The sequence below is a fragment of the Ambystoma mexicanum genome, chromosome 9 (genome assembly GCF_040938575.1).
Source record: "Ambystoma mexicanum isolate Mex_15411 chromosome 9, UKY_AmexF1_1, whole genome shotgun sequence".
NCBI classification, from domain to species: Eukaryota; Metazoa; Chordata; class Amphibia; order Caudata; family Ambystomatidae; genus Ambystoma; species Ambystoma mexicanum.
Genome location: NC_090931.1, coordinates 1,308,970,242 through 1,308,983,698, shown reverse-complemented (window position 1 = coordinate 1,308,983,698; position 13,457 = coordinate 1,308,970,242). Strand labels below are relative to the sequence as shown.

Sequence of the window (13,457 nt, the reverse complement as noted above, 5' to 3'; positions counted from 1 at the left end):
GTTACACAAAAGACATAAAATACAGCGGTTGCTTACACAAGTGACATACTATTGTAGTTACATAGGCTTACTGGGTTACAAGTTACACGTAATAGACGAAAAGTTAATTCATTAGTTACCTGGACAGTAACTCGGTGGGTTGAGACTCTCCCCCCCACATCCCCAATACCAATTTCTTCTTATCATAAATTGAACAATTTAAATTCCCCAGCCAGAACGTCGAATTGAAATGTAACACCGAATTCACAGTGAATTCCACAAATAAATAGGCCCACCGTGCAAATTATGTCAGTCCACGAGGTCCAATTGTCATTTATTATGCACGTAAAAAACACTCCATGTGCAGACCAAAAACACATACATGTTCAAATAGTTAAACAAAACGTCACATTTTGAAATTCATTCTCAAACTGTAGCTCTACATGTTCAGAAAGTTACATTGTTAGTTCAAACAAAATACAAATGTGACTTAGAAAATCTTTAATGTAGGCTTTGCTATATAGTAGACTTAAATTGTATAGTTACATATCCAAGTACTGGTTTAAAGGTTATAAAATGTTTTTCATTTTCAATATTTCTCTGGAGGGATGGTCTCAGTTGCAGATATTCGAGAGCTTCCAGCCCCCATGTTGTGTTGGAGTTTGTGTATAATGTGTGAATGCTAGGAAACATGGAGTGGGATTGGGGACCAGACCTGGGAGTTCTGTGCAATAACCATCATCGAGTCCTCCCAACTTAGTACTCCAACTCAAGACCTCAGGGACACCAGGGGCGAGTCGTGGGACCCACAATCACCCATATTCCACAGATTCCAAGACTGGTCTCACTGTTTGCTATTCTAACTCCAACCCTTGCATATTGAGAGCAAATGTTTGATGTTGGGTAAGGCCAGGAGGTGGAGATATGCATGTCAATAATACAGAAACATTAAGTACATATAAAGTTTTAATGAGGAAACTGGAGCATGGGACGTTTCTCAGTCTGAATTAAATTAGATACGAAATTCGAAACCGGCACCACTGTCCACCCTCCTCTTGCTGAAGTGACACAAATACACATTTCTCTAGTACAGGACATATTGCACAAAAGGCTACCCGCAGAATTACCCGGGCTAAGCACACACGTGTCCCTCGAGTTTCCCTTGTCTTGAGATACAAGTCGCACCACAATAATGAGACCCAATACAGCTAACACATGTCTGGGTGCTGGATTCATGGACACGGGTTAGGAGCTCTGTTTGAAATTCTCCCTTTCGGGAGGTGGAGTCAAATCTGATTTCCATATGTTTGGGCTCCTTCTGTAAAAGTCGCAGAGGAGCTAAACAACGATAGAATGGATGACTACCCAAGGGCTCCCCAGAGGTTAAGAAAACATGGTGTAAGCAGTTTCATCACTTTTTGGTGTCGTAGTACAAGGGCACCAGAAAAAAGCTGTCAGGCTCCTCATAATTGAGGGAATGCCAAAATAGAGGTCTACATCCAGTATATCAATACACATACACAACACAAGCTTATGCATATAATCTATGAAAAATGTACATCTGGCTAAACATCTCTTCTCACATAATGGGAACTAAGAGAAACCGCTCAGTTGTGCTCCGAAACAGATACCAGCAAGCACTAGAGATTGGAGATTTGGCACATAGGCGCCATTGACCCTTTTACCAGATGCTAACCAAATACAGACTTGCTAACTGTGCTACTATCCATACATCCTGGGAAAATCACCCTTCAAATGTTTACCCCCGTGACTGACTGATCAGAACCTGTGGCCATGCCACACAATTTTAAGATGGTGGCCACGAAGTGAGTCACGCTGCTGCCCTGCTGAGTAGGCACTGGAGATTGCTGATCGGGAGGGGAGTGGCTGCTAGACGTGTAGCAGATGTGGTGGAAACAGTGGCCCAGGGTATGGAGATTGGCTCACTCTCTTGAAGGTCCACCCGCCATGTGCCCTTTTGCCATTTACTGTATCCTGTGGTGAACCATGCACCCTGTTCTGGCCAATGTGGAATTGCCTGGGGTGCTTAGCCTGAAAATAATGGGTAGATGCCCAGAAGCCTTAGTCAACTAACCCCATCCTGCTTTAATACCCCTGGTCCAGAGGTACATCAAACCACTTGCAAGTGGCGGACCCTGTGCCAAAGGGAGTAATTGATTAAAAGATGGCAGCATAGTTGTTGCACTGAGACAATCCCCAAGGATACTGAATGTGAGACACAGGTGATGGCAGTGAGGTCTCTGCGTTGGCTGTCCATTTGCTTCGAAAATGCACTGTTTATTTTAGGAGTATAGGTTATGGAAGCTGTGTGAGGCTGGTAGCATTTTTTTGCGTGCCCCCTCCACTCTTGTGCGGCTACTGTTCTGTGCCCAGCAAGCTGGCTAGGAGAGGTGGACTTCGAGAACCTAACGCACATGGAGGAACCTAAATTAAGGGACAGTACATTTTCTGCTGGGGCGTGCAATCATTTAGTCTGATGCTGCCAGATCTCTGTGTTGCCAAGTGGGACTCTTACATACCACTCTGATCAAATGGACTGTGGTGGAGGGCTGTTCTGCATTGCCTGGCATTTTATTGCAGTGTCTCTGCATGTTAAGGTTTGAGGCTGTATTGGCGCAAGGCTCTAGTAACAACACACTGTGACAAGTGCTGTGAATTATCAAATCCGCGTGGCATTACAAATGAGGGCAAGAGGTGACACCGACTGCAAGGCAGTTAGCCAGCGGCAAGGATCCAGATGATAAGTGGGAAAATAACAAACAGGCCAAGCTGAATAAGTACATGCAACTGTTGCCAAAGGAAATGACCACCAAACAAGAGTACCATCGTCGAACCACTCATGCACAATACAGGGAAATTCTGCAGGCAATTCAGGGGATTCCTCCGTGCACGAGCAGGAGATAGGGAAGTTGGGAGTGGATGTACCTTCGATCCAGAAAGCCGTCAATGATTCACCAAACGGTGATCACCACAGAATCTAAGGTCTCTGAACTATAAGGTGTAGTGAAGTCACTGTGCGCTCAAACATTGGAAGGAATGGGTAGAGAGGCGACTTCGATAAAAGGGCGAAGTATGAAGGTGGTCAGTCGGCAAAGATGTTAACAGATGTGTAGTGGGACTGCCCAAAGATGCAGAAGGCAGAAACCTTGCAGGGTTCCTTGGGTCTATGTTGCAAGGGTGTAGAAGGAGACTAACAAGGTGGGCTACAAACCTTTATTAAATCAATAAAGAAACCTCTCCCTCCCTAATCTAAGAGGCTTGCCCTGTCTGAACCTAGGAAAATGGTGGTGAATTGTCAGAATGTCCATCAAAATTAAAAGTTCTCTGTCAGAAACCAACTAATCTAACCCTAACACTATAAACATAAGAGTTTAAACAAAGTGAAGTTTGCGTTTCCTTCATTCTCCTGTTGTCTTGCTACAATCATATAGTAGAAGTAAGTCATTCCGTTAATGTTCCATCACAAAGGGCCAGGGGAATGACTCCCTTCTTCTGGTCCTTCTATCAAAGTTGTCCACAGCAGTCTTAAAGTACTCTTGCAGAAAACCTGGATTAGTCTCTTTAACTCCTTCCAGGAAGTAGAAAAACTCATAGCCTTATTTGGCTTCCATTTACCACTCTGATGAGGTAGATCACTCCCCTTACACTCTACTTGGGTAGCAGTATTGGTTACACCACTGCACTGAGGGAGATGACTCCCGGCACAGTCTGCTTGACCAGTGGTGTTTGGCTGATCACTGCAACGAGGGAGATGATTCCTGATACACTCTGCTTGAGCAGTGGTGTTTGGCTGACCACCGTGACAAGGGTGATAACTCCCTATGCACTCGGGGTCAATGATATGGTTCGGGTTGACACCACTGTGGTGAGGTAGATAACTCATAATGCCCTTTTGCTTATTGGTTTGTCTTCCTGGACACCTTCCGGTCTGCCCTCCATTCCTGTTACCTTGTTCTCTGTTGGGACATGGCTATGGTTCTTCCCGGGGTTGCAGGTCAATTGCTCTGCTTATTCCGACACATGCACAACTCTGCGGCAGGATCCAGCTGGTGTTCTTGGCACTGTTTTGAGAGCGCACAGTCCACCTCGATTGCTTCTTCCTTCTAGAGAGTCAGCTGCCTGCCGGCTCCAAGGACATTGTAGCAGCGTCCCATTCTTTGCAGCCTCTGCCTGGAGGAACAGCTTCTCTGCATCTCTGATCCTACCGGTTTCGAACTCTCAGGCAGGACTTGTGTGCTGCTGGCTTCTGCGATGTGAGATCTCTAGTCCAGTCTTGCTTTCTTCTTTATATTGTTAACTCCACCCTCGCAAAACATCAACACCGTCTTGGAAAGTCTCTTTGGCACTCTTCATGCCTCCAGTGAGCCATCTCATTGCAGTACTCAGCTGGTTTTGCATATGACTTCTCATGTTCTTCTTCGTCCCAGTATGATCTACATTTGTCACAGTCATGGCTCTTTCACATGGTTCCACTATCAATAGTGGGAGAAAAGGGTGACCATGAGGGTAGGTAGTTCTGTGACTGGGATGCAAAGAGGCTTTTCCCCCGGTGGGCTTTATTATGCCCAGAAGTGGAGTCACCTCCTATGACGTCCTCCCGCACATTACCTTTCCAAGGGGGACTTTTGGGTAGCGGCCTCACCTCCCTAGGCTCATAGGAAAAGGCTCCCACTCTGGGGAGAAGTGACGAGACAGTGAATCATCACAATGTTTAGTGAAGAGTTCGGGATGCCCAAACCATCTTTCTGAATTGTCATTAAAAAAAATCTCATAGGGAGTTGAGGAAACAGGCACCCACCAAGAGCGTCTGTGAGGTCTTAATAGCTAAAGCATATGAGTTTTCAGACAGAGAAGCCAACCTAGGCTTTGCTAGACGGTAGTTGCACACCAATTTTGAAGTAGAAAAATGATTTATCTGGAGTATACCCAAGCAGTTGTGAGGTTGTGGAACTCTTACTACAAGGTGAGACGGTGTCCGGTCAAATGGTCGAAAATAAAAGATCGAATGACCATTTGATCGAAGTAAAATGGTCGGAAAAAAAAAAGGTTGAATTTTTTTATTTATTTATTTATATATATTTTTTTAGTTTTGGTTGGTTAAAAAATATTTTTAATAAAGAAAAAGGGGGTTTGCGGGGGAACCCCCCATAAAATAAAAAAAATAAATAAAAAAAAATTCGACCTTTTTTTTCCACCATTTTACTTCGATCAAATGGTCATTCGATCATTTGGTTTTCGACCAAATGACTGGTAACCGGTGAGACCCCTGTGCAACGTAATAACGTGTGGTACTTGCTGTTTCCCTCAAATTTGAAAGTGTTTTGCAATTCCAAGACATTGTTCTTTGACACACCAGTGGATGCACATGACTGGTTGCAATGCTAAGGCCTGTGTGCTCGGCGCGGTCTGGGTGGAGACACAGAGGAGATAAAAAGTGATACTGGAAACCCTGGTCACAGAGGGTCATCATTACACAAACGTTCTCAATCAGAGCTCAGAACTGATGATGATAGCTCACGAGACTGTGTCGGCACTTGTGGAGCAGACGGATGACTTCCTTCTGTTGCTACTACCTCACTTTGGGACTGTTCCCATCAGAACCCAACACTTCACCTCTTTTTGAGACAGTTCTATCCTTTGGGATGCAGTGGAAGGGAGGATCAAGCCTTACAGATGCAATTCCTGCAGATGCTGATATTTCTTTTTTAAAGTTGGTTTAAAGCACAGACCTGGCTCGAGAACAGTGGACCGCTGTGCAGGGTGTGGGTCGCCAGTGTTTGGGCTGGCATCTTAACAGTAGCAGAGTACAGTAAGTTGTTGTCTTTGTGTGGGTCTGTGCATCTATTGGGATTAGTCCTTGATCAGATGTTGAAAAAAACATGCTTTTAGAGATTTGCGAAATTGGAGAATTGTGGGGGCATTCCAAGCCGATACTACGATCGAGATAAGAGGCTGACAAGAGAAGCTTTCTTTGTGGGCCCTCAGGCACATCGTGATTCAAGCAGGTTTGTTGATTTGCTGCATGAAGAGCATGTGCCACCAGAAATGTGGGGCTTAGCCACCAGGTATGCTGGTGTGCTACTCGTGACTACTTTGTAAATGATACACACAACAGTATCCTGTCCTGGAGAAGAAGCCAATGTCGTTTGTGCACAACAGCGGGGAGGATTCAGTCAAATTTCCACTCACCCATAATCAGACGTGCTGCAGCATGGAGGATTTGTTTAGGGGGCATGTGAGCGGCTGGGAGTCCTGTCAGGAGAGCATTTCCCTCATCACTGTGCAAGACCACATAAGCCTGCACAACGGTCACGAGGTCCTGCAGCGGGATGAGTGCTGTAAGAGTGCCAGTGAAATTCTTTCGTCTGGCCCTCAGATACATACTGTCTTAATCCCTGGGCTAAAGTCCTGATTAGATAATAGTCAGTAATGCTGTATTTGGTACCATGGAGGATGCATCACCCCCATAGTTTTCTCTTCTTGGTGGCACATTTGTTTGCAATTGTCACTCTACACTCCTTATTTCTGTACTATTACAGATCATTGTTATGTCATGATGACAACCTAATGAATGCTGCTATAGCTTAGCTTCTTCTACTTCAAATCACTATTTGCTGATATTAGAATATTTACATAGTCACAGCTGCATTATCATGCACAATTGGTTGGAAGCAGTTTATTGTCATCTTCAAAGCAATAAAGCCATTTTCCAATAGCAAGACATGGTGGAAGCATATGTGGCTGGGGCTACCATACATAGCTTCTTAACATATGTCTTTTGTTACATATTCAGTATCGCTCTCAATGCGTCCCTTCTGCCTTTTACCCAATATGGACTTAAATGTAAAGATGACCTATTCTGAGAAACCTGTGGCCGTCCTCAAATATATTGCCCTTGGGTCTGCTTCTCAGGTAGCCAGGGAAAGGCCATCGCTCTTGGCTCCCGACCCTGGTGGTGGAGAAGCAAGGGAGGATCACCTGGGTGGAGGGTACTTGGGCAGTGGGAATTAGATATCCTCAGGTGAGACACAGTATTCCACATTTCCATTTCAGGGAGAACCCTATTTCCTAGAGGAGGTTGTGGTGTGTTGTTATATCTGTCCTACTGACCCGGAAATTACCCAAAGATGGCATCACTCTAGACGTACCAAAAGAAGGATAAGGAAAAGAAGGGGTAAGAATAAAACAGGAGAGACATGGTATGCCCCTTATCCAGTTGAGACTCAACCAAACCCTCTTCCGATCTTTATGGTTTATTGTAAAGCTGTTGCCCTCATTTCCCCACATATAACTCTTAACAGTACTGAGACCAAGAAGAGGCAACTAAGAGGAATGAACACCACATACGTTCATCACTTTGGCACTGAGTCGAGGAAGATGCCTGCAGGGAGGTGTAAGGGTCGGGCATGTCCCTGTAATTATGGTCAGGCAAGTCTCATTGGAGACCCACCCATACAGCCTGTCACGTGGCTGCGGGTGTATAAAAATAACTGATAGAGCAGAGCAGGGAGCAAGAGGGAGGCCTGGATGGAGGAAACCAGTAGGGGACCATGCTCCCGAGGAGGCAGCCATGGTGGGACCGGACGGGAAGCCACGATGCCGGCACGCTGCCCAGAAGACATACACAGTCAGCAGTCAGTGGGCTGTGTAAGCGTTGTCAGTCTGGGAGCCTCTGTGACCTGTGTTCAGCAGCAGGAGCTGCTACAGAGCACAAAGGAAAGAAGACGCCATCCGTCAAGCAGCATTACGGTCAGCGGTGTGTGGAGAGAGAACCGCGGCGGACAAATGGAGAATGAAAGGGTGAGTTTCACGATCTCCACAGTGAAGGAGCGGGAACCAACCACCAAACGGAGAAGTCACAAGCCGTTGAGTGCCAGGGTGGTCACGTGTACACCAGGGCGCTCCTACAAGCATATATATTGAATACCGAATTAATGGAACTTTATAGTTATATTAAAATATTGCTTAATGCATACCTAATTAAATGGAACTTTAAAACCTAAGCGAAACAATGCTTATTGAATATCGAAATGAATGTAAGTTTAATCAAGCAAATCCAACGCATATTAAATGCTGCAGTGAATGGAACTTCACAATTAAGTGGCATGAATGCTTATTGAACACTGAATTACCAAAAACCCTGAATTAAGCATTTTGAGTGTTGAATGGAATAAACCAAGTAAAGCAAATGAATGTTCCCAATGCCCAGGTTAAAACGAATTACAGAAAAGGGCACAAGTGTGACAGAGTCGTTTGGTGGGTGTGAGTAAAACACCATTACCAGAACCTTTGTGAATAAATGCAGCGTGACAAGGCCAAAGGCTGGAAAGGATGTGTGACAACTGATGGCAGCGCCAAGACGCCGATAAGCAAAAGCCAGAAGATTGTACAAGTACACATCAAAGCCAAGAGTCAGGGGACCTGGTTGCGTGACCTGTGATGGGTGGACCTTTTGGTCTGACAACTGCGCCTAGACCAGTGAGCCCTACATATTGGAAATTTAAATACACTGTGATCAATAAGGTAAAGTCTTGGGGAAGGGAACCCTGTGACTTGAGGAGCTGCATTGTGTGGTCTTGAGAACAAAGCCTCAAGAACCCTTTGTTTTCTATGAATTGTGTTGCTTGGAACTTGGGGAAGGGAACCCTGAGAATTGTTTTGGAACTATAAGAAAGGTAATCTTGAGACTTTTTTGTTGAACTTTCTTATAAATGGGGAAGGGGAGCGGGAGGAAGCTCAGAACGTTGTGTTGAACACTATTTCTTTAGATTTTTGACATCCCTACACATTGGTTAGCGTAGGTTGTGATGGCAAGTATAGGTTTTGGACACAGAGAGACTTTTAAGTTTAACTGTTGGACTCAGACTTTCCTTAGTTTTATTCAGGTAGGAAAATCCTGGTATCGGGTCATTGCATCAACAACCAAAGCATCGACAGCCATACCATCTAAAAAAAAGCATCGAAAAAAAGCATCTAATGCATTTTTTTAGATGGCAAAGTGTTTAGTTTAATTAAAATGGGTTTCAAAGGTTAAAAAACGGGGGGTTTGGGAGGGGACCACCCATTAAAAAAAAAGAAAAACAAAATGCATTAGATGATTTTTTTTTTATGTTTTATTCGATGCTTTTTTTTAGATGGTTATGGCATTAGATGCTTTGGCTGTCGATGGAATGGCTATAAACCATAAATCCCACCTCAGTATACGGTAAGTTAGGCGTTCTACCATCGTGACATTTAATGTAATAAAGTATCTTATTTTGAACTTTAAGTTTGCTGTCTGTGTCTTGCTTCATGATACCCACACACTAGGCCCTTGGCTTTGTCCAGGAATCATTCTCGGCCAGGAGTTTTGGCCTTTGTATTGTGTCACAAAGCCTAAAAAGTGTCCAGACACTTTACGATGGAACAACCCACTAGAGATCCATTGAAAAAAGGTGTCCCTCTCATGCTCGCCCACGGAGGCCTTAAAGTACTCATGATGGTCAGTGCATGGGTCAAGATGAAAATCTTGTCGATACAATTTTGTCGCACAGAGATGTCCAAACAGCAAAACAAATCAGACCGGTTCTTAAAAGCAGGGGACCAAGTGAGCATGTACTCGAGGACGAAAAGGCTGCCTGATTGAGAAAAAAGGTGAATGCATTTGTTCAGACAGAGCAGACTTAAAACATAACATCAAGGACACCAACATACTTGTGCAGGATTTGCACGCTTTTGAACAAAAGACCTAGTGCAACATAAATTACTGATTGTGGGTTACACACGTAGGCTGTAAACCAGTTTGAGCTCTCCCACCTCTGTATCTCACCCAGGGATGAAGCAAGCCCAAATGTCATTTGAGTTATGAAAACAGACCTAGTTTACTCTGCTCTGAAATATTAATTCCATGGCATTTCCATTCCCACTCTGCTTTATAAAGGATGCCCTTTGTTCCCAATTGCGCTGGTAGTTTTATCTTCCCTGTGAAGTACAGTTACAAAAGGCGAAGTGACTACCAGGCCGGTCTTAAGATGACGCATGCACCGGGGAATGATATGTTCTGAGCGTCACTACATGCCATCACAAATGATGCATATTACACTGTATGAATTCATTGTTGAACATTACACTTTATAGGGTTACTAACCAGCACATATGTTTATTTAGCAGCACTAATTGAGAAAAAGCCTTTTTAATCCTGATGTTGGTTTTCGTCAAGTTATGAATAAAATTGTTCCATGTTTTTTAATATGCCTGCATTTTCCAATATGTGTTTAGTGCGAAAGCAGGACATGAGCCTTAATTGAGTCCTCTGTGGAGACCGAGTGCGTTGTGGCTTGAACAGAAATGGGTCGTTTTACACTTTCTTTTTAGAGTCTTTTGTAGATACCCCTATTCGAGTATGTGTCCTTCCTCCTAGCAGGTAAATTGAAGGGTGACCCTTGTTAGTTTATATTTCCCATCAACACGGATGTGACCTGTAACCAATTTATCATGTAACACATTAGTAGTATTTGAGAACAATGATTTGCGTGCATAGGAAAATGAGTCTACTTTGGTAAACACTGCTGTGAATATCCTCATATTTATTTTATAAATAGTGAGAACTTGTCCTTCTAAAATGGTTTCCTCTAATTCACAAATTGGATGGACTAGCGCAGGGGAGTAGATTGGACATTTCATCGGCATGTGAGTCATAAAGAAAGAAGCTATGTTGTAAATAGAGTGGGGGGAGAAATGCCCTGTGAAATACAGACCCCACCACCTTGAACTTCTGGGCTGTGAGAAAAACCTGCAAGCCTTGAGAACTCACACCCACATTGCACCGAAATGCTGGATTGGGCATGTCGCAATCGCCAAAAGAAACTACTTGCAAATAAAACATTTAGTTAATGCTAGGAGTTGAAGACGTATTGTTCAATATTGGATTGATATTTTATTTATGAAGTGTCTATTGTTTCCAGTTCGGTTTGAATTGTGTTCTTCAGCTAACTTGGGAGTTATGGCCGCCTGTGGTCCTCCCCCAAAAAATACACGGCACATCAATTTCCAATTGGTTCACTAACCTTAGACCTTTACTTAATCTCGGCAGACCATGTAATTACACCGTTTAACCCCCCAACGGTACATGGCACTCGGTGTAGATGAAATTATAATTGTAGTGAAGAATTAGAGTTATGGGATTGATCTCTGTAGGTGCGCTAGTCACCACTCCAAAAATTGTACGTTGGAGGTCAAAGCCTATTACTCAGTCCCAAACGTTTGGCAGCGAGAAAAAACAACTCCCTCAAACTTCCCACAGAGTTTGTGACAAAACGTACACAAAGATTGAACTTCGGGAGAGTATCTCACACTCAAAACCAGTCTTTTTGTAAATTGAATAAGTAGTCCATCCAAATATTTTAGCACTCCAAGAAATCAAAATATAAGGTGTGTTGTATTTATTCTTCAATGATGAAAAAACAGCCGACACGTGTTTCGACCCCTGGTCATTATCAAGGCTGTACATGCATTAGTCAAACATAAATGAGCAATGATATATTAAGTCCCAATGTAGGCAATGCCATTTGGTGTTATAGATGTAACATATAATCAAAATATAAATACATTACAAGGATGTCATTATTGTATTCATAAACCAAACCATATTGTGTCACACTTTGGGCCAGCTTTGGAGAGAGTCATTTGTAGGTAAGAGAAATATTAAAGGAATAAAGAAAACAAAAAACAAGGGAAAGACCCATTAAGCAATATTTAAATCATTTTTTGGAATAGACACGAAAAAAGAAAAGAAGGAAGTATAAGGGGGTGGCCCATGGCTATTAGGTCATAGTTCCCAAAGAGGTCCTTGTGAGTCATATTGTAATACACCACGTCCCCTTAGTGTAATTGTAACCCTATTGTAGGGGTCTGCGTGATTAATCCTTACACAATCTTGAGTTTGAACATCATTACTTTCCATCATAGTGAGACTGTGAAAAACTCACACACCAGTAACCCGTTGTAGACTATATTAGTTAATACTGAGGTTCTAGTTAGAATCTCTAATAGGCTAATGACAGTTTAACCAGTGAATCGTTGTGTTCGATTGAAAGTGTTCTGAATGGTTACACTGAATGTGAGACCAAGATAATAAAAATAATCCGAGACAATAATGTCTACTCTGGCTCACCCTAGAGTGTCTCCAAGATCATAAACCCTTCCGAGAGTGTTTACTCTCAATTTTGGGTTGAAACATGTGTCGGCTGTTTTTCATCACTGAAGAATAAATACAATACACCTTATATTTTGATTTCTTGGAGGACAGTTATATACTTGTCAACGTGCAAAAACGTCAAGCAATCACATCTTCAATTTGTGCCATGAGAGCTTAAATGCAATGAGCACTCAACTTGAGCAAAGACTGAGCATACTACTCATCCGCTCCTGGTAGGTAGCTATCTAAAACTCCCACTCCATGCGAGACGTGGTTTCTCATCGAGACAGCTATCACCAAAACATATGGACTTGCTGTTTAATTGAGTAGAGCATATGTATATACAGTTAATCAGATTGTCAATGGACTGAGATGCCTACATCAGAGCAGTTTAAATTTATCTCGCTGAAATTTGCCCTAGCACTGGCTACGTATGAATCGAAGTATGTCTTCTATTTTCGCTAGGGTCATAGACCAAGTAATTCTGGAAGTGATTAGAACTTCTCTCAACTAGGCAGTTTTCTACTTGGGAAAATAGTCAATATTTGGAGAAGATTGCTGTAATTTAAAAATGACATCAATGAAACAGCAATTGACTATAAACTGGCGTGTGTTCTGTTATTACTACTAGGACACACACAAGATATGAATGCAATTCAATAACTCACCAAATCAGCCATGGAACTTGTAGCAAAAATCATGTCCCACCCATATTATACATGCATTATGACTATTGCCATTTGTTGTCGTTTACTTCAATAGTAGTTATTTGATTTTTTGTATATATACACGTCACCCTAGATGTGCTCTTAAAAATACACACTTGCACCTAAAGCGGGTTCAGGCTTTAAAGGACAGCTGTATATCCACTGTGTGCTCCTGCCATGGCCATTAAATTGCGGTTTATTACTGGAAATGCCTAGATTTTTTTTAAATCCTAATACAGCGACTATGGTCAATGAAATATGTGGTGGAGCATTTAGTTGCTGAATGGAGAGGGATTTGGCTGTCCCATTGATATGCCTTGGGTACCTCCCAAGTCTCAGTTTGCGTGCTTGTTACTCTGACTCTCAATACTACTGGAGGCACTGGACTTCGCCCCATCTTTGTTAGGCCTGGTATTTGCAAAGCTTTAACATTAATCAATTCATGTACCCGGACTTTACCACTTGTAACTGTATGCTTTGATGTCGCCGCCTTGCAACATGAGGTCAGGCTTTTATCATTTGTAACTTTATGCTCTGATGTAGCCGCCTTGCAACATGAGGTCCGGCATTTCCAA

The 13,457-nt window shown here is 43.0% G+C and overlaps 1 protein-coding gene across 1 annotated transcript in view; it reads right to left on the bottom strand.

Annotated features, from left to right (window-relative positions):
* Window positions 1-13,457, bottom strand: part of ADCY5 (adenylate cyclase 5) — a 1,747,191-nt gene that overhangs the window by 339,563 nt on the left and 1,394,171 nt on the right. The gene's annotated exons all lie outside the window — the stretch shown is intronic.